Source organism: Canis lupus, chromosome 7, assembly GCF_003254725.2.
Source record: "Canis lupus dingo isolate Sandy chromosome 7, ASM325472v2, whole genome shotgun sequence".
In the NCBI taxonomy this organism is placed as follows: domain Eukaryota; kingdom Metazoa; phylum Chordata; class Mammalia; order Carnivora; family Canidae; genus Canis; species Canis lupus.
Genome location: NC_064249.1, coordinates 35868704 through 35890509, shown reverse-complemented (window position 1 = coordinate 35890509; position 21806 = coordinate 35868704). Strand labels below are relative to the sequence as shown.

General features: G+C 44.6%; 1 protein-coding gene across 1 annotated transcript in view; it reads right to left on the bottom strand.

Moving 5' to 3' along the window:
- KIF26B (kinesin family member 26B) overlaps positions 1-21806 on the bottom strand; it is a 441618-nt gene that overhangs the window by 317629 nt on the left and 102183 nt on the right.

Here is a 21806-nt window from a genome sequence, read left to right as displayed (position 1 = left end):
AAATTTTATTTATTTATTCATGAGAGAGACAGAGAGAGAGGCAGAGACACAGGCAGCGGAAGAAGCAGGCTCCCTACGGGCCCCGATGTGGGACTCGATCCCAGGACCCTGGAATCACGACCTGAGCCAAAGGCAGACACTCAACCACTGAGTCACCCAGGGCCCCTTAAGCCAAATTTTCTTGTCTTAGGTCTTAACTCTATTCGCCTGAAAAATCTTCCGGCTGCCAGCAAGGAAGGTCACATTCCCAAGGCGCCAGAGCTGTGCTCTTCTGACCCAGCACACCTGCCCAAGCAGGCTGTGGCTGCAGCCCCAGGTCTGCAGGGGAGTGATGGAAGTGACCAGAAGCACACGCCCTGGATATTTAAGGAAACCAAACCCTTCTGGCTGCTCAGCGGGAGGCACTCAGGGAGCTTCTGCTTTTCTACATCTCCAGGCTTTCCTTGGCCTGGCCACCCACCCCTCTCCCAGCATCCAAATCACAGCACAGGCCCTACGCCCCGTCCCTTGGACTTACTCTATTCCCTAAGGTGAGATTAGGTGATTGGGATGTTTTTCTCAGCAGTGCCCCAAACAAATGGCCTCTCTTGTAGCTCCGTCCTCAGGCTTAGAATAAACAGATCTATCCGCCCCACCCCCCCTGAAGCCCAGAGAATGAGCCCTTGGGACCTGCTGGACAGAAAAACATCAGGGCAATTAGGGCTCCTTACTATTGCTATTTGTTAGCTAGAATTTTAGAATTTCCAGAGCTAGAAGGAAACTTAGTGCAACCTCTTCCTTCTGCAGATAAGAAAATTAAGGCCTAGCCTTTAAGATCTTTTAATGATATGGAATTGAATACAGTCTATCCATTTTCAAGCAGGTTTCTAGATTTATTCTCCTCTTACTGAGCAGTAAAGCACAAAACAACGTGGCAGCAGAATTCCAGTCAGGGAGTACAGAGAATCCAAATCACCCCTGAAATGTTGAAATCGTATATCACTGGCGCGTAACAGATCCAATATGCACTCCTGACGAGGGCATCCATCACCCGGCCTCCGGGAGCCCCTGCACCACTGCCGGACAACCCAGACCACGGCTCTTAAAGGAGACGCTCCAGACACAGGTGACATGCCAATCGCCTTGTTCCCCTGAGGGTGACAGTGGGGTTCTTGGGCTACTCTGGGTATGTCAAATGCCCCATGGAAAATTCACCTTTATTCATATGTAGGCATTATATCAAATGCAGCAATTAGATCAGATCAGCGTGGAGAGACTGGCTGTCCCAGCCAATCACAAACACTGCCAGGTGGTCAGAGGTGTCTGGATACTTTGGCGCAGGGAGGATGAATGAATTGTTACTGAATCAATGCAGGAGTATGAAGTCATTTAAGCTGTTTTGTATTTGTATTTTGTTTTAGTTTGATTCCAGTATAGTTAACACACAGTTTTGTATTAGTGTCAGGTATACAATACCTGACTGATTCAATGCTTACATATATCATGAGAGGGCTGATCACGGCAGGTGCATTCCTTAATCCCCATCACCTGTTTCACCCACCCTCCCACCCACCTCCCCTTTGCTGACCATCTGTGTGTTCTCTAGAGTTAAGAGTCTCTTTCTTGGTTCGTCTCTCTCTCTCTTATTTTTCCCTGTTGCTCATTTGTTTTGTTTCTTAAGTTTCACATATGGATGAAATCATTTACTAAGTGAAACAAGTCAGAGAAAGACAAAGACAGATAAAACTATTTCTAAAAGCAAATTCTAGGGGCACCTGGGTGGCTCAGCCGGTTAAGCATCTGCCTTTAGCTTAGGTCATGATCTCGGGTCCTGGAATTGGGCTTCATCATCGGGCTCCCTGCTCAGAGGTAAATCTGCTGCTCCCTCTGTCTCTGCCTCTCTCTCCACCCTGCTTTTCTTCTCTCCCTAACTCTCTTTCTCAACTAAAAATCTTTTTAAAAATAAAATTAAAGCAAATTTTATCAGATAAAAAAATAACAAGAGGTTGGTGATAGTTCCAAAAAGAATGTGGATCACTGAGCTGGGTTTTCATCTTGGGAAAAGAGGTGGAGAATTTTTCTCTTAAGCCAAAATGAGTGTCATCTGGAGAATACGTTTCCTAAATAAGACCAGGGAACCAAAATATACCTGGTCTCAGCAATCTTCCTCATTGGGCAATCACAGAAGAGCCTGTGACATGAAACAGGCTGTGGTCTAGTTAGGTGGCACTATACTGACTAGTCCACATATGCCTGTCCTTTACCTATAATAACATGATATATAATAAAATAATATTTATATATAATAATGAAAATCTAACTTTTATTATGGTAAAATATACATAAAATTTACCATTTCAACTCTTTTCAAGTGTACAGTTCAGTGGATACAGTGCATTCACAGTGTTGTGTAAACCACCACCACCATCCATCTCCAGAACTTTTATGTTCCCAAAATAAAACTCCATACCCATTAAACAATGACTTGGGGATTCCAAATCCAATAATTCAAGTATGTAATGACACTGAGCATTAATTGTGTATTATCACGTGAATATAAACCATACTAAAGAAATAGAAATTTAATACTAAAATATGGTATGTCTACCATTTTTAAGGAAAGGTAGTGGATTATCAGGCAGTTGGCAAACCCAGAATATTTACAAGAGGACTGACACCAAGATCAGGGAAATAGGGGCAGAGCTCAAAAATAACCATCCTTTTTTTTTTTTTAGAGAGAGAGAGAAAGTGTGAGTGGGGGGAGGGGCAGAGGGAAAGGGAGGATCTCAAGCAGACTCTGCACTCAGCATAGAGCCCAACCTGGGGCTCAATCTCACAACTCTAAGATCATGACCTGAGTGGAGGTGAAATCAAAGGTTGGATGCTTAACCCACTGCACCACCCAGGTGCTCCCTCAAAGGAACCACCTTGATGATGACTTAGAGCACAGCCAATGGAGAGAAGTGTGGGACCCCAGGGCATCACCTCACTCTGCTTCGTCAGGCTTCTTCCCCCAATCATATGTCATCCATGTGTTCCTTTGGCAAATGTGTTAAGGTCATTTCCTGCTAAGCCTGTGCTGAGTGTAATGAGGATGGGCCAGTGCTGCTGTGAGTACCTCTCTGCCTCTCCCTGACCCATTTGCCACCTAGTTGGGAGTTCATGTATATGAACAGGATACTACACTGCAAAGATCCACTTGGGGTTGACAGAACACAAAGGAAGGGGTCTCACCCAGGTGCTGAGAAATGGTATTTGAGCTGAGACCCAAGTGACAAGGAGGAGAAGCCAGGAGCCAGTGAGGAAGGGGGAAGTATGGCAGGGTGCAGGCCACCATGTGTCAAGGCCAAGGGCAAGAGAGTGAGCTTGCTTGCAAGGTCAAGGGGGGATCGTTGAAGATTAATCAGGAAAATGGTATCCATAAAACAGGCATCACAAACCTTGAACCGTCATGTAGACATTTAGGAGCTGTTACATGATTTATATGCAGTAAATTTCTGTCAGATACTTAGAGCTGCCTCCAGAATTACTTCTAGTAGTAGGAACTGCTTTCCTTGGGATCTGCAACATGGGTGTTTGTCCAAAGGGATCTGCTCCCCAGGCTGACCTTCTGGTCTGCAGATAGCATGACAGTCACTGCTAGTAGTCACCAATATACCTAGTTTTCCTCCCCTTCCAGGACACGCTAAAGACAAGGCTTCCTGGCCCCTGGTGCAGCCTGGCAGGGCCACGCGCCTGGCACAGAACTGTGTCGGTTCCAGGCTGAAGCATTTAAAAACCAACATGCAAACCTTCAGTCCCCCCTTCCCTTACCTCACTGCACCCTGAAGCTTCATGCTGACATAGGGGGGTTAGGAGATCAAAGCAGTTTGGAGACAAGGAAAGCAACAGCCCTGGAAGGTCACCCAGACCCACAGGGGACTTTGCATAAACAAGTTAAACCACTGGAATTTTGTGTTACCACAACATAGCCTATCCTGACAGATGTAGATGGAATACAATCATAAATCCACTTTAATCTTCAACTCTATTCTCTTATAAACCCTCTACTATTATCGTTACTTTGGGGCAGCCTGGTAGGTTGGAGGAGCATTGAGCTGGTTGCCAAAAGAACTGGGTTCTAGGCCCGACTCTACAACTCATCAGCCATGTGAACTTGGGCAAATCTCAATGTCTCAGTGACCCACTTTCTTCCATAAAAGGGGATCAATACTTGCCACCACCCCCTAAACTTACGAGTTGGTGTAAAGTTTAAAATAAGAAGAGAAAATGTCTGTGAAAATGTTGTACATGGTACTAGTGGTATAATCATTTTCTTACAACTGCTAATGACAGTGTCCTGGGGGAGAAGGGACAGAATGAATTAGAATTTTCTCAATCTCCCCTACTCTCAAAATAATAATAAAAAAAAAAAGGTTGGGGAGGGTGGGGCAAAAGACTTCTTTATTTATGTAGATTAAAAATCTCATCTTTGTGGCTCGAATAATTTCAGGTTTTGTGAAAGCTGATTATCACATGCAGGCTCAGATAATTTCCCCAGAGAGCTAAACAAATTAAAATATATTTTTTAACTCCAACAAGCTGACACGGGCCATCAGCTCTATCCTTGGTATGAGTTCCATCATGCAGCTTTAATCAGAAGCTGGATGTCTAAGCAATATTCACCTGGCGGGAAGGGAGGTGGCAGGGTGACAGGCCAGGAAGCAGTTCATCAGGATCCTCTGATCCCAGTGCCCATCATCCTCACACGGCCAACTCCATGCTGCAGGGTCTGAGACCTACAAGTGGTCTCCCCACCCTCTACGCCAGGGGGCCTGCAGTCTGATAAACTTGCAGCCACACCCCAACCCAGCTTGGCGGATTCTGATTTCAGACGGAGCAGGCAAGGAGACAGAACACTGTTGCAGAGGGGTTGACAACACTTGGGTGACCAACCAGCCTCAACTTCAGAGGCAGCTTTATTAAGCACAGGTCACTGATGGCAGTGGGATCACCCTCCAGACCCAAGGCGTGCCACCCTGCCATAGTCACAGAAATGTGGACCCACTCTGGGCATTGGTCCACAGGTCACAAGCACTCCTGGTGAGCTGAGGTCAGGATCCCAGAACGTGGATACTCGAAAACGAAAAGCCAGGAGATGGGAATGATGTCCAAATTGGGAGAAGTTGTCCTAGCCTCTCTCTCCCCCTTCTCCAGAACCTGCCTGTGCTCCTTGACCCATTTCTCTTCTTCAGCCTCAAATAGAGCCCTAGGTAGAGATCCCCGAGGCGCAGACAAAACTGGTGAGGGAGCAGCATAGCGAGGAAAGCACAGAACTTAGCATCAAACAACTTTCCGGCCATCCTTGCTCTGGTCCTTGTGGGCTACGCATGACCCCAGGACGTGCCTTCTAAATTTCGTGGCTGGGGCATATCAGTGGTTGCTGTGAGCACGTTTCCTTTGCAACTACTCTGCATGACACCCTTCCGCAGAGCCAGCTGGAGGGTCCTCACACAACAGTTCCTGCAGGTGCCCCCCTTCTGGTGAGCTCTTTCACTGCCATCCTGCTGCCACTGCCACTTACTGCTCAGGCCACATCAACAACCAATGCTGCACACGTGCCTGTCCCTCCTTCTCAGAGACAGAGAGGAACCTGAAGTGTGAGGAGGCAAGACCTGAGTGATCCTCCCCAATGAGTCCTCTCCTACTTTCATCCTTGAGAGCAAATGGAAGATCAGCTTTACTCAGATTAGGGCCCTGAAAACACTACGTCATTTCCTAGTTTTGTGACCTTGGACGACTTCCTAACCTCTGAGTGCCCCAATTCCCTTAGAATATTGTAATGGGGAGACACCTGGGTGGCTCAGTGGTTGAGCCTCTGCCTTCCACTCAGGTCGTGATCCTGGAGTCCTGAGACCGAGTTCTGCACCGGGCTCCCTGCAGGAAGCTTGATTATCCCTCTGCCTATGTCTCTGCCTCTCTGTGTCTCTCATGAATAAATAAATAAAATCTTTTAAAAAAAAAGAATATTGTAATGAGGCTACAGTGAGCTAATATATGTAATATATATGCTATGAGTTAACATATATGCTTCAAAGTATGCCATAAATGTTAATTATTGATCCTATTATTATTATAAGAATACTTAAAATTAATATTTTAGAGAGTACAAAATCCTCCTGCCATTCAGTCATCAGTTAGAAAGCCCACGATCCCAAAGAAATTTTACAACTAGAACCCAAGGCCCAAGCTATCTCTCTTTGCATACAGACTGTATCAGGGGTCTACAGAAAAACAGAAGTAATGGGATGTGCACATGCACATTTGTGTGCTCATGTGTGTATGTGTGTATATACATATGTATAGACATATAAAGATTTTATACTCTCTCATAAAAGGGATTTATTATAAGGAACTAGCTCAGGTGATTATGGAGGCTGAGAAGTCCCAAGATCTGCAAGGTGATCGGTAAATCAGACCCAAGAGAACAGATGGTGCAGTTCCTGACTGAAGGCCAGGAGGCTCCAGACCCAGGGAGAGACCATGTTTCAGTTCTAGTCCAAAGGCAGAAAAAAAAAAAAAAAAAGGCAAAACAAAACAAAACAATGCTCCATATCAAAGGCAGCAGAGCAGGAGGGGAGTTCATTCTTCCTCCGGAAAAAGTCAGCCTTTCTGCTCTATTCAGACCTTCAACTGATTACACTGGGCCCTAACTGGGGAGAGCAATCTGCTTTACTCCGGCTATGGATTCAAATCCTAGTATCATCCCAAAACACCCTCAGGGACACACCCCAAATAATGTCCGACCAAATGTCTGGGAACCCATGGCCAGGAGGCCGACACATGAAAATGACCAACATAATGTCCCTGTCAGCACTACTGGCACTCCCAGCCCTTGGTCACCAGGCTATCCCTGATCTATTACCCCTGCCCCTCAGCTGTGCTCTCTGTACACCACACACACTACTCCAGCGCTCTGCACGCTCTGCAAGACGATCCTGGCCAGTCCCCTCCCCATCCCATCAGGGGTGAGGACTACATCCCCAGGGAAATGGTTCCCAGGCACCTGTGCCAGAAATAACCATGTTTCCTTGGCCAACTAGTTTGCTTTTATTGTAAGGGCCCCACACTGTCTCACTAATCCCTTTCCGTTCTTTCAACTCTGTACTGAAAAGCTCATGACCAAGTCTGGGGGCCACGTCTGGGGAGTTTCACACCTCATAGCCTGCATTCCACATGCTGACCAGACCCGAGATTTGAACTCATATATCCATCCATTCCCCCCTTTCCTTATCTTATCATTCTCCTTCTGTTCTACTAAAGGTAGTTTTTTAAAAAATTAGACATTTATTTTTATTTTTTATTTTTTTAGACATTTATTTTTAAATGAGGCAAGATGCGTGTACTTGCACATGTGCCCATGTGCCCCAACAGAGGTTATTTTATTTTCCTCTCTCCAGTGTCTAGCACTGTGTCCCCTTCCCCAAAACTGCTAGGGAATTGGATTGCTCTGCAATTTGACAGTCTGCTAAATTGCACTACAACTGGGGTGCCTGGCAGCTGACTCTTGACCTCAGCTCAGGTCTTCATCTCGGGTCGTAAGTTCAAACCTCACATTGGGCTCCACGCTGGGTATGGAGCCTACTTAAAAAAAAAAAAGTTTGCACCACACCTGCCACATCCTAAAGGTCCTGGTGTCAGCAAACTCCCAGATTTCAAAGATAAAAGCAGACAGCCTTCTTCCTCCTCTTGCCAGAATTCCAGAAACGTGGTGATAAGTATCACTGTGTCACTGTCTTCCAAGTCCTTATCCAGAGGCTGATTAAAACAGACTTGGGGAAAATTCTCATTTGGTGGGCTCCAACGTGGACTCTGAATATGGGGATTGAGGCCGATCAACTGTTTGGATGTAGAATATGGCCTCCAAGTTTGCATCAAAGTTGGACTAGAAGATTCACCAGTTAAAGCTTCCTGGTTGTAGATAATCATTACTTCTGAGGAGAGGAGGAGGAAGATGGGATCTCAGAGGGGGAGGAAAGATTCAACAGTCTTTGAAATGTTTTGCATAAAAAAAAAATCCAAAGCAGATATGGCAAAAAAAGAAAAATAGCATTTGTTACACATGGCTGGTAGGGTTATTACATCATTCTCTCTGCATTTTCTGTATATTTTAACTATTTTTAGTTTGATAAATATATTTACTTAAAGAATTCTGGTTTTAAACTAAGATCCCTGGAGAAAAGGAGCTTTACACTGAACTTGAATGGGTATCAGAGGCTTATCGCCCCGGACAAGAGACTCTGGGGCCCACTCATTAGCTGAGGAGCAAAGGAACAGAGCAGAGCCCTAATTTATTTACCAGATCACAACTCTTTCTTGCTGAAATGGATTTAAGTGTTTTCACAGAGCTTCTGGCATCCTATTCTCCCTTTGTCATGGCCACGCACATGAGACAGTTTTGTTTACAACTACGAAACGCTGCCAATCTCTTCAATGACAACTGTACCCAAAAAAAGTGCATTACCTCATCTGACAAACTAATGTAGATGATAAGGGATCTTAAGAGTGCCGCCAAAAGTTAATTGACACTACTTTGAATAGTTACCAGGGTTACAGAGCATAATAATGCCCTGCATGGTTAGAGATTGAAGGGTTTCCCAAAATGTCTTTGTAGGTTTGATCTCACATTGTTTTTGAAAAACTCTGGTGAAGGAGGTAAAGGCAGTGTCACATCCAGGGTCACTTCCCACAATTTCACTATCCATTCATTGGTAAAAATTATCATGTAGCAGCCAGATATGACCAGGGATGCTCTGAGGGGTGCTAACCGGAATGAGCACACTCCCTGATCCCAAAGAGCTCTCAATCAGATGTAGGTAAGAAAGAACCACAACAAGAGGCAGACTGCACTGGGGGTTGGAACAGGGGGATGAAGGGAGTATTTGTCTAGAAGGAGAAGACACACCCAGTTCAAGGAATTACAGCATTTGAATAGGTGTATGGTTTACAAATGAATGGATGAAGGAAGAAAAATGTTCTATATAAATAACATAATGTTCTATATAAATAACATGCCTTGAAAGCCAGGCCGTGGAGTCTGGACTTCATTTGAAGGCACTGAACAAATTTTGGAATTACAGACACACCGGTATAATGCTTCTCGTCTACATGTTTCAAACATATTTATTGATTATAATTCACACACCATACAATTCACCCAGTTAGTGTGTATGTTCTTAGTACATTTGCAGGGTTGTACAACCATCACTACTTTTAGAACACTCTGATCTCCCCTAAAATAAACTCCATACTCACTAGTTGTCACTCCCCATGTCAGCCCCTGCCAATCACTACTCTGCTTACTATGTCTCCAGATTTACCTATTGTGACCATTTCATAAAAGTGGGATCACTCAATGTGTGGTCTTTTGTGTCTGGCTTCTTTCATTTCCCAGAATGGCTACAAGATGCACCCATGTTATAGATGCATTGCTACTTCCTTCCTTTTTATTGCCAAATATGATCCGATTTTCTGGATAAATCACATTTTGTCCAACCATTCATCAGCTGATGGACATAAAGACTGTTTCCACTTTTTGGCTTTATCAGTAATGCTATTGTCAATATTCATATACAAGCTTTTGAGAGTGGACATATTTTTTCATTTCTCTTGGGTATATGCCAAGATGTGAAAATTCGGTGGTCATACAATAACTCTGGGTTTACCTTTTTGAGGATCTGTCAAGCTTCTTCCACAGTGGCTGCACTCTCTCATCTCTGCCAGCAGCTTATGAGAATTCGATGTCTCCATATCCTTTCCATCACTTCAGAGTGTTTGCTTGCTCCAGTCATCCTAGTGGGTATGAATGGTATCTCATCCCCTGATGGCTAATGATCTTGAGCATCATTTCATGTATTTATGGTCACTTATACATCTTCCTTGGAGAAATGTCTAGTCAAATCCTTTATTCATTTTTTTAACTGAAGTATAATTTACATATAATAACCTGTTAGTTTCAGGTGTACATCATAGCAAGTCTATTTTATACATTATGAAATGATCCCCATAATTAATCTAGTTATTATCTGTCACCAAAGTTATTATTGACTATATTCTCCATGCCATACCTTTCATCTCCATGACTTATTATAACTGGAAGCTTGTATCTCTTTTTTTTTTAAGATTTATTAATTTGGGAGAGAGAGCGAGCATGCAAGAGCAGGGGCGGGGCGGGGGGACAGAGTGACAGAGAGAATCCTCAAGCAGACTTCCTGCTGAGTGGGAAGCCCATTGTGGTGCTCGATGTGGGACTTAACACAGGGCTCTATCCCAGGACCCTGAGATTACCCCTGGGTCAAAACCAAGAGTCACATGCTCAAACAACTGAACCACCCCGGTGCCCTGAAGCTTGTACCTGTTAATCTCCTTTATCTATTTTGCCCATCCCCCAATCCCTTTCCCCTGTGGTAACCAAAAGTTTGTTCATTAGTTTTTTAATTTTGCTGCCTTTTTATTATTGAGTTGTAAGAGCTCTTTATATATTCTGGATAGAAGTCTCCTATAAGATAAATGATTTGCAAAATGTCTTCCCATTCTGTGGATTGTTTTTTCACTTTCTTGATGGTCTCACTTGATGCAAAAATTTTAAAATTTTTCATGTAGTCCAATTTACCTATTTTTTCTTTTGTCATTTGTGCATATTTTGACATATTTTGTCAGTATACTTTCAATTTTTCTCTTCGCATGACAACAATTTTGTAATGTCATTTTTTTATAGAGAGAAGAGAAGCAAAACTCAGTCCTTTTTCCAGCCTAGTGGTAATTTTTAAACTGATATTTTAGAAATGTTCCCACAGTCCAGCTTCTGGACTTTCTCTTGCACTGCTGCTGCTGATACCAGATAACGTATTCATCTTATGACGGGACCTCTGGACCTGGGTGAACTGACATGGTGGGCAGGAGGGAGCTATTCCTACACAGGAATCCCAGTAAGAATTTACCTAGATATAGAAGGGACTGAGAACCACATAAATATAACCCACAGCATTGAAACTAAATGGATCTCCAGCTCAACTCCACATCCACAGGCCGTCAGCAGTGTCCACGGCTACTCCATCCCCACCTGATGGGGAGAGCAAGATGAAAGGGGGTAGTTTTAACTACCTACAGTGAAAACCCAAGAAAAGCACATGGTGTGTGAAGTGGCACATGCAGGTGTGAGCCCATCATGCTCAAACCTCATCAGTTTCATAGGAAATCCACTCAGGGCTGAGGACAGAGGTGTCCGTGGGAGATGTCTACATTCAAGGAGCAGAGAGAATAGGGACGCCTGGGTGGCTCAGCGGTTGAGCATCTGCCTTTGGCTCAGGGTGTGATCCTGGGATCCTGGAGTCAAATCCTACACTGGGCTCCCTGCATGGAGCCTGCTTCTCTCTCTGTGTTTCTCAAGAATAAATAAAATCTTTAAAAAATAAAGGAGCAGAGAAAATAAATGAAACCATCCAAAAAAAGAAAGAGGTGGGTAGCATCAAACTAGGGAACACAGTGCCCCCAACGAACCCCAGTTACTATTTATTAACTTCGTGAGCGGTTTCTGTGTGCCCCCCACACGCCGCCCCATTTAACCCTCATCGGTGCCATGTGAAGGGAAGCCAGATGGAAAAAGATTTTCCACAATGGAAACGGAGTCAAGAGTATCAGTGCTGGAAACGCAAACCAGACCAAACCCTGAGGGCTCACGAATTAGCCGAGGCATTAGTGATTAGCTCTAGTGGCCAGAAAGGTGCTGGCCATGCCGGACGAAGCGGTTGACAGTGTAAGGAACGTCCGACCAAATAATTAAAAAGTGAATCAGCTGTGAAGCAGTGGACGCAGCTCCGTCTCCACAGCGTAGGCTTCCCTTTCACGAGGTGGGCAGTGAGCGGAGAGACAGGACAGGCTGAGAGGCTCGTGGGCCGTTTGGTTATTTCCACTCGGGCTTGTCTATAAACCGCTAGAGAATCGGAGGGAGCAGATCCCCAGAGAAAGGATATCCGGAACCAAAGAGAGGAAGAGTGAAGGGAACAAGGGATTCTTCTCCATCCCTCCAAGGATTGAAGAGCAGAATCTAAAATGCCACCAACTCCATGTGGCACCATTAGCTGGATGCACCTTCCAGAGTGAAAATATGCTCCTGACTCCCCATCAGCTTTGCCATCAACTAGTGAGCCTTTTCCTGGTCTTGTCTGGTTACCTGGCTGGACCCTAGAGAGGAGCACGAGACACTGTGACATCTGGGGGCCTCCTTGTCTAGAAGTGAACCTGGAGGGGATATGCCAAAGCCCGGCTCTCTGGTTCCATCCATGAATGAGACAGAAACCCACCTGAAACTCCATCAGCATTCATTGTTATTAGGGCTTTACCTTCCTCCAAAAGCCGATGCAGAATGTGCCCCCTGTGTGTGTGGCTGGTTTACACTACTGGAATGGGAATGCTTTTTTTCTTTTTTAAGATTTCATTTATTTAATCACGAGAGACACACAGAGAGAGGCAGAGACATAGGCAGAGGGAGAAGCAGGCTCCCTGCCGTGAGCCTGATGCAGGACTCAATCCCAGGCCTGGGATCATCACCTGAGCTGAAGTCAGATGCTCAACCACTCAGCCACCCAGGTGCCCCCAGGAGTGCTTTTTTTTTTTTTTTTTTTTGTTCTTTAGTGTAAGGTCATCCACTACTCAGGGAGCTTCTCTAGGAATCCTCACTTGAAGATGGGAAGCCCGCAGAGTCAGAAAACCTTCCAGCAACATCACGGGCTTGAGAAGCATCATGAACCTGCTTTGTGGTGAAGCCCACACCTGTAGTGTCTTCAGTCTCCCACCCTCTCCCCTGTGTACGTGTGGTCACACAACCCGACAGGATATCATTTCATGATGCAAGAGCCAGTGACCACCGTGAAACCTCAGGACTTGCTAACAGCGGGAGAAGCATCTGGCATAGCTACAGGGCCTCTATGCACACGTCATCAGCACCTGCTCTAGAACAGAGTTTCTTCCAATTTCAGGTTCTAGGAACTCCACCTTTCCTTCACAGCACATTCACTTAATATAAGAAACCACCACAACTAGACAGTCTTCGGGTGTGCAAGCAACAATTACCCAGATGCAAACAATGAACAAATCGAAATTAATTCTGCTAAGATTGCATAAATAAATCAAGTAAGTTGATGACCGAAATCAACATCAAGCAAGATGGGATATTTGAGAACATTTTGTCTGGTAATTTCTTTTTATAGGTAAGGAAATGCAGGTCCAGGGAGGTAAAGACATTTGCTCAAGGTCACTGAACATGTCAGAAGCACACTTGAGAACAGAACTCAAACATCCTGGCTTTTCTATTTTTCTTAATGGCCACAGATGGTCAGTCCCCATGTTTACCACCACATACTTCTTCATGTTCTGGAAGAAAAGACCATAATTCCCTAATACACTGGGAAATTTTTCAGTGTTTCTTCCTGCTTCCACAACAGACTGTGTGGGTGGGGTGGGGAGATGAGTGACAAAGAAGCTAGGACTTTGTTGCTAAATTTATGGAGCCATTCTATGGAGCTTTCTTCAATCCTGTAGCGAAATAATGCAATAACCAATTTATGACTGAATAAAACTGGATGCTTTCACATGACTCAATTCACACAAACATGTTCATGTACTATCAACCATCCTGTTTTAGAAATAATTCCAGGGGTGCCTGTGTGGCTCAGCTGGTTGAGTGTCTGACTCTTGATTTCAGCTTAGATCATGATCTCAGGGTCGTGAGATCAAGCCCCATGTCGAGCTCCATGCTCACTGCAGAGTCTGCTTGGGGGTTCTCTCTCTCTCTCTCCGTCTGCCCCTTCAGGTCATGCTCTCTCTCTTCCTCTAAAATAAATAAATATATCTTTAAAAAAAAGAAAAATAAAGAATTCCAAAACAAGCCCCACAATACCTTTACCACATTACCAGCTTTCTCTTCCAACAAGAGACTATTTAGGCCCAAAGGGCTGGCACCCTTTATGGCATTACAGTAAACTTGTACTAGTTTTTTTTTTTTTTTACTACTACTGATAATAACGTGCTGATGGATACAATCCTGTCATTATGACAACACATCAAGAAACAGGGCCTTGATTGTGAAGTAGCAAACAAGTTGATGTCATCTACTGAGCAGAAATCCAAGAGGTATGATGGAAGATGATTGCTTGAAGATGTAGATAGAAGTCACAATAACAGATCAAATGAAATTCCTCATTTTTGGCAAACTTAATAAAATGGTGGCTTGGGACCCTGGGTGGCTCAGTGATTGAGCATCTGCCTTTGGCTCACGGTGTGATCCCAGGGTCCTGGGATCGAGTCCTGCATCAGGCTCCCTGCAGGGAACCTGCTTCTCCCTCTGCCTGTGTCTCTGCCTCTCTCTGTGTGTGTCATAAATAAATAAATAAATACATACATACATACATACATACATACATACTTTAAAAAAATAAAACAGTGGTTTATTAACATTGCTATTCCATTTGATTCAAACATGCTAGGACACCTGCAGAGGCCTTGGGACTTGGAAAGAGTAGCTAGAACAAAAGTGGATACTGAGGACATGGGAAAAACTGGGTGGCTTCTACTCCGAATCTTACAGTGCTAAGATTTTGTTTCCACACATCTTGACAACTGTCAGATAGTCCAGAGCTTGTGATCTTGTGGCTTTACTGGTAAACAGACACTGACTGGAAGGCGGAGGGCTTGACCAGGGACTTCTGGGAGATCCAATCCAGGTTCACAGACAGGCTGTTAAGCTCCGAACCAGACTCATTTAAGCTGTAAACATTTGAAATGAGACCGTTTCCTGTCTCCCAAAGAGCTCTCAGACGCAGGCTGCAGAGAAGTGAGACCAACAGACAAATGAAGACGTGCCTGGGAGGTAAGACACAGAGCGAGTGATGGGGACGACCTGGGGATCCAGCCCACATCCTGGAACCCAGGGCATCCAGCCCCCAGAGGAGCGCATCAGGCGGGACGGCCAGAGTTCGGCTGGCAGATACTTTACTGCACTGCCTGGCTGTCCACTTAGATAAACACACAGCTGAAGAGAATCCAGGAATATCTCCAAAGGAGAAAGCCCTGCTTTTGTCTGACAAAGCTGCTCTGACCTCAAAGGAATGCACAATAGGAAATGAAAGTTGGACACAAAATCAATTCGAACAGGAAACAGGATGATCTCTGCTCAAGCTCAGTTCCAAGATATGTCACCGTAATAACCCAGAGCAGCACGGCCAGGGAGCCCCGGCCTCCCCCTCCTGCACACCGCAGGCCGAGGGGAGAGGGAGAGCCCCGGGAGACCACATGAGAGGGCCCACATCCTGGCATCACAGCTCACTGTGCTTTCAAGGAGATTTTAGTTCATTTCTGTCCCGATCAACAAAAAGATGATAGTTGATTTTTTTTTTTTTTTTTAATTCAGGAGAGACAGAGAGAGAGAGGCAGAGACAGGCAGAGGGAGAAGCAGGTTCCCTGCGGGGAACCCGATGCGGGACTCGATCCCAGGACCCTGGGATCATGCCCTGAGCCAAAAGCAGATGGTCAACCATGAGCCACCCAGGCACCCCAACGATGGTTGTGTTTTAAGAGCAACTTAAGACAGAAGCACTAGAGACAGAAGAAACTTCTTTGAAAAGGAGGGGGAGAAGAAATCTTAAATCTTTCTACAGAGACTTTTCATACCCTTTTCATATGCTTTTAATATGCTGCGATTCCCTACGAGAAGGAAGATGTCCTCAGAGGTTCCTGACTTCCTGTGACATCAAGCCGGGGGCAAAGTACCAGACACAGAAAGATGAAGACACACTGGCTCCTGGCACCAGACCAGAACTGTAGCTGGGCAGCAGGACATCCTATTTGACCAGCATTACTAGAAGTCTTGGCGAGGCTTCACAGAAATGGGTTTGTAACATCTGATAGCTTCCAGTTGCCCTGCTAGGGTAAGGGTAGCCCAGTTCCAGAAGCCAAAGCAGGTCCCCCATCCTCACTCAGCCCAGTCTTGAACTCACCTGCCCATCTCTTAAAATGGGTCGAGTGCAGACCCTAGCCACAAGAGCTCCTGAAGAACAAAGGGTATGAAAAGGGGATCTTGCAAAGTTGCAATGGCCACTATGGCCTAATTAATAAAGAATAACAGTGACCTGAATGTGAAAATGGTGGTTAATGCCGAATTTCTTTGCCTTAAATTCAATTTTCTCTCCCTGAAGGTATTGTCGGATGCTGGATATGGACCCAGGACATACAATCTCCAGATCCAGCTCGAATCACTGTTAGCTGTGCAACTTCAGCATCCTCCTTACCTTCTCTGTACCTCAGTTTCTTTACATGAAGTGAGAACACTCACTTCCCTCCTTCTCAGGACTGCTACAAGGACTGCAAGAGATTATGGATGGGAAACATATTTTGAAAATTCTAAAATGTGCAAATATTACTTTTTATTACTATTTTCCCTTATATATAAAATGAATTTGCTTTTCTTATAAAAACACCATATGATGATGGAAGGTCAGCAGGCAAGGGAAAGGTCACCTTGGGATCGGGACTTGTTCTCTCAAAACCCATCAGGCGGCTGACCCAAGCTTGAAACAAATAAAGCCTGAATTGAATATAAATGCAAAGTGAAAGCCATTCATTGATCAGACCCTTTGGGAAAAAAGGATTTTATTTCCTATGCTAGACCCTGAGCAGGCAAATAGGTCCAAAGGTAGGAGAGGCTGGCACTGATGCAACCATCATAAGGAAAAATCCAACAATGCAACTGTTCAAACCCAGCTCTGGGAATGAGGGTTACGCTAAAAGGCAGCGGGAGGCAGGGAGCTGGGTTAGGAACACAAACAGGTTGAGTAATCAATCCAAAATCACAGTTGTGAAAACCACATAAAATGCCATCTGGCCTCCTGGATCGCGTGGGACATTAAGCAAAGGCAGCCTTCCAGTACACATGTTCTCATTTCTCCGAGAACAGCTCTTCTCATTACCCAATCGACTGTGAAAGAGCTACCCAGATCCTGGTCCAGTTTTCCACTCTCGCCAGAACCACTCTGAACACTCTCGAAACAGCTCACATCTCACGGGAAGGCTGTTCATCCCAACACTTTTGCATTCCGAAAACTGCCTGGTGACATGTGGGGTCTCTTCTGCTTTCTGAGACTAGTTGCCACAATGATCTCCATCTTCCCCTTGCCTTAAACATGTTTGTAAGAATCACGAACAATATTCCAGAAAATCATTTTTGTGAGTGTGGTAAAATATATACAAGATGAAATTTACCACTGTCACCATTTTGAGGTATATAAGTCAATGGCACGGGGCATCTGGGTGGCTCAGTCGGTTAAGTAACCAACTCTTAATTTCAGCTTAGGTCATGATGGTGAGATAATGGGGTCATGAGATTGAGCCCCATGTGGGGCTCTGTGCTGGGTATGGAGCCTGCTTAAGATTCTCTCTCTTCCTCTCCCTCTGCCCCTCCTCCTCCTCTCTAAAAAACATAAGTCAATGGCATTTGAGTATGCTGTTTTGCAACCATCACCACCATCCATCTCCAGACCATTTTCATCATCCCAAACTGAAGGCCTGCACCCATGAAACAGTAGTCCCATTCCCATTCCCCCATTCCACAGCCTCTGGCATCCTCTCCTATCTCTGTGAATTTTCTCACCATGTTAAGTAGAATTGCACAGATTTGTCCATCCGTGTCTGGCTAATTTCACATGGCACCATGTCTTCAGGGTTCATGGCACAAGCTGTAGCATGCACTGGGATTTTGTTCTCTTTTCAACACTGGATAATATTCCATTGTATGTATGTGTTTATATGTTTTTACATCAAAGCACTCTGAAAACTAGTTTTTGTATGGTAAAAACTCACTTGTAGCACATAAAGGTCATGCTGGTCCACCAGCTGGAACACTATGCATCAGTCTCCCAGATTCACGAGCCCACACAGCCAAGAGCTCGGGGAAGGCCAGGAACTATGTCCTCACCTGACATTGCCCCATTCTCTCCAACCAGCGTGGTACCTGGAACAGGGTTGGCACCAGACAAATGCTTCATAAAGAAATAAGTAAACCTTGAGAACACCCTTTCTGAAGTTATTCCTTTTCTCTTATTTATGTTCTAGAAAAAAAAAAAAACATAATGTTCAAAAGGATATTTCCTGCTAACAAAGCCCTCTGTGTTTTAAATTTTGTGCCTTATTTTTTGAAGGCAGAATTTATTTGATTGGCTAAGCTAAGAGGCAGTGTGTGGTCATGGAAAGAATATTGGACATGGAGTCAGCAGGTAATGATGTGGAGGCAACTGGGTGGCTCAGTCAGTCTGTTAAGTGTCTGACTCTTGATTTCAGCTCAGGTCATGGTCTCAGGGTCATGAGATTGAGCCCTACATCTGGATCCATGCTCAACATGGAGCCTGCGTGGGATCCTATCTCTCTCTCCTTCTGTCCCTCCCCATGCTCACTCTCTCACTTTCTCAGAGAGAGAGAGAGAGCGAGAGAGAGAAGAGAAGAGAAAGAAGAGAAGAGAAGAGAAGAGAAGAGAAGAGAAGAGAAGAGAAGAGAAGAGAAGAGAAGAGAAGAGAAGAAAAGGATTCAAATCCTGCCTCTTCCTTTCCTCTAGCTGTATGACCTTGGTCTCTGAATGTCAGTTTCATCATCTATAAAATGGAAACAATAATTGCTCTCAGTTTTTTGAGAATCAAGTATTATCCCCAAACCTGAAAATTAATATGTATAGTTCATAACAATTTAGTTTGAGTAGGTCAGTTCTACTTGCTTCAGCATACAAATACTCGTAAATGTGCCATCTAAGAAGTCAACACATAGGGACGCCTGGGTGATTAAGCATCTGCCTTTGGCTCAGGTCATGATCTCAGGGTCCTAGGATTGAGCCCTGCATCCCCACTGAGTAGGGAGTCTGCTTCTTCCTTTGCCCCCTCCCCCTGCTTGTGCACTCTCTCTCAAATAAATATTTTTTTTAAAAAAAAGAAAGAAGTCAACACATATATGAAGTCATAAAGAGCACTGCAGGTTACATGTGAGAAGCACAAACTTATATAGGACTGAAGGAAGACCTTAGAAAGGATTTGGGAAGAGATGAGTTTTGATTGGGCTCTTCCAGAAAGTGATGAATGGAGCATGAACCACCCAGGAGGAAAGGGGTGGGATTCAAGGCAAGGGGCATAAAGTTAATAAAGACGAGGGAATGAAAACCAGCAGATGGCCAGGCAAGAAGCAAGCTTGATTTCTCTAAGCTAGGCTTTTGTTCCTCACCTGACATTCCAGGCATCCCATCGGGACTTGTGATGCCAGTAGGGGATCCTGAGGGTCATGGCCATGGGGAAGCTCCTTCAATCAGAAGTGCCCAGGACTAACCCCAGTGCCCACTGAACAGATCCAAATCCACTCCCTGCCTGCACCTTTGTTTGGGCCCTTATCATCCCCAGATTACTACCCACACCTCTAACTATTCTGCTTGCCCCAGGTATTAAGTGGTTCTACCTTGTAATCATGGAGATTCAGAACTTTTTAATAAGGGATGTCAACTACAAAGCCCGAGAGGAGAGACTTACGCTAGCAAGTGCAGGTACTAGCCACTTGTTCATAAAAGGGTAATCCCTTGTATGATGCCTGCCTTCCTGGTTCTCTGCCCTTAGGGTAAATATCCTACTGCATAAGAAAAAAACATGACAACACCTCAAAACTTCCAGGACCCAAAAACTTCCTTCCCCAAAGCCACAGGTCTGAGCAGCAAATGGAGCCCAATTCAACAAATAAACTCAAACACTGTAGGCTGGCAAGCAACCAGACGGAAGATTTATTGGAAGCTACCTACCTTGAAATCAACATTAGGCTAGGTGCAGGGTTATAAAGATGAATAATGGAGAGGTAGAGATGTTTCCACAAGCTCAAGTCTGAACCAGAGCTGTCCTAGGCAAACCTTAATTCCCCAAAACAGCCTCACATTCATTTAAGCTTCCTTACACCCAACGCCATCAAGTCCAAGCAGATCCACTCAAGCCATTCTGAGAATGGAGTCCAAAAAAAAGTCTTTCAGGCAAATTCAGGTTACATAAAGCTAGACAGAAGAGTTTTTCTAAGTATACTTAATGGATATTTTTCTATCAATTAGTTCGAGTCCCTGAAAAGGTATGTTTGCAAAAGGACTTGAGAAAACCCCAAATAGAATCATCATCTCTACTGTCCAAGTGCCTCTGGGAAGTTCCCTCTCTAGTCACTTCCATCACGCCTGCCAAATGCATCAACATCTTCCGTGTGCTTTCCAACATGAACTGAAACTACCACTTCATGTGAAATCAGAGGAGACTTCCAGGGGTAGGGACTGTGATTTCATTTCACTGTTGCAGGAGGTGTTGCTACAGCTCCGTGGTTGGAGTTTTCCAACTCTCCTTAAATCTGACCTTGGCCATTCATCATTGGTCACTTTCACTCATCACTCCAGGCCCGTGACTACCACACAAATGACCAGCTGGTTCAAGCAGATGACTGGTTCAGTTTTGTCAAAAACCCATTAAGAAGCTGATTGCATTGACCATTTGTTGAACTGAAGTGTCTAATTAATTAAAATGTTAAATCAATGGCCTGTATAACATTTCCCTAGAAGATATGGAGTTGTATCTAATGTTCAAAATAAAGGGTAATTTCTCTGCATTCCAAATAAAGGTCTTTAACCTTTATTATTATGGTCTACGCTTCATTATTTATGTCTTGATTGGTGTGATACCCTACTTTGGGCTCTGACTCTCCATGATGTTTTCCCAGGAGACAGAAGAGAATAGGATATATTTAAGAAAACATCACAGCAGTCAAAAACTGGAACATCCGTAAAATTCAAATGTGGTATTTTTAAGAATATTTCCTCTAAGAACCATCCCAATCCTGTCCTCACCGCCACCTCTACCAATTCTCACCTCCCTAGCCCCAGCATAAGCAGGCTTGAAAGAGAACCCAGTGATCTCGATGGAAAAGCAGACGCCTGCTCTGTACCTGGTTCAGTTTCATGCTGGTGTTCAAGGGCAGCCTTGTTAGCTTGGACTCCTTAAGGAGACAAGTGGGCTCATTATTTATAAGGCAATTTCAGAAAAAGGAAACAGAAAAATTGTGAAATTTGAGAGAGGAGCTACTCTACTCCTTCAAAGATATAAGCTGGAGATGGCAAATTCACTGCTGGAAGGAAGGATTCTCATGGATAGTTAGGGTCAGACCCTTTGGCTCTTTCCTTGAGAACAGAGTATGAGGGGAGGCGAGGGGGCAGGGACCTTGTCACAGATCCGCTCCCTTTATGACTGCAGTGAAGTGAGAGCCCAGCAGCTCTGTGGGAGGTTTCCAGCACGACTGCACCGCCTTACATTTCTATGGCTCCTTTCTCTGAAAGGGCTCTAAGTGTTTTATGAACCTTGCCATAGACTTCCTGTCCACAGCCCCTCAGGATGCAAAACAGGGCCACCATTATGGTCTGTGCTCCTAAAAGGAACAACTCAAAACAGTCTAACTGCCTTATTTCTCAAGAGGACACTGCCCACGGGAAACCAGAGTTTTGATTTGTAAATTCAAAGACTGTGTACCATGAGGCTTCTCTTCCAGGACGCTAGATCAGAATGACTAAATTCAATGTCATGTTCCTAAATAGAAAAACAGAATAAAAGAAAGGAAGAAATCTCCCTTTTTTATTGCCAGGCTTCTACCCCAAGAATTTCTTCACTAAGAGCCGTCCATTGCTGTAAGGTTACATTTGTATCTGGAAAAGATGCTGAAGCCACCCAGGCTTGGGGGAATCAGTCAGATCACCG